Source organism: Tupaia chinensis, unplaced genomic scaffold (genome assembly GCF_000334495.1).
Source record: "Tupaia chinensis unplaced genomic scaffold, TupChi_1.0 Scaffold149560_1, whole genome shotgun sequence".
NCBI lineage: Eukaryota > Metazoa > Chordata > Mammalia > Scandentia > Tupaiidae > Tupaia > Tupaia belangeri.
Window position 1 is genome coordinate 2,051,818 of NW_006209405.1, and position 538 is coordinate 2,052,355.

Sequence of the window (538 nt, forward strand, 5' to 3'; positions counted from 1 at the left end):
TGGGCGGGGGTGGGGGGGGGGGGGCGAGCCCTTCTTCTGGACCTTAGCTGTTATCGGGGACCACGCTGTTTCCTGGGTGTTAGAATGGCTTTGCAGGCAAGTGGGAGGATGCCCTTACTCTTAGAAGACGCGTACTGAGTGCGGTGACAACTCAGGATGCCTGCGATTTTCAAATGATGCCGTTCACGTACGCTCGCATTCAGAGCGCGAGAGCAAGTATTGCAATACGGTAACAGCTGCATCCTGGCGGGGGGAAACAGACGTTCTTGTACTGTTTTTCAGCTTTCCTGTCTATTTGCAAAGTGTCAATAAACATTTTGAGAGAAATCCCTTGCAAAATAAATCCTGAGTACTAAGAACAAGAACGCGGTTCTCTCTCTCCCTGTCCCGGGTGGGACAAATCTGCACGCAGAAAGGACTCCCACCCAGTGGGTTCTGGACAGGAAGAGCAATGGGTAACGCTGGCCTGCAGCTGCCTCGCCTCCGGGCAAAGAATTCAGGCCCGGGGCGCCTCGGGAACTTCCGGGCAGGACGGGAT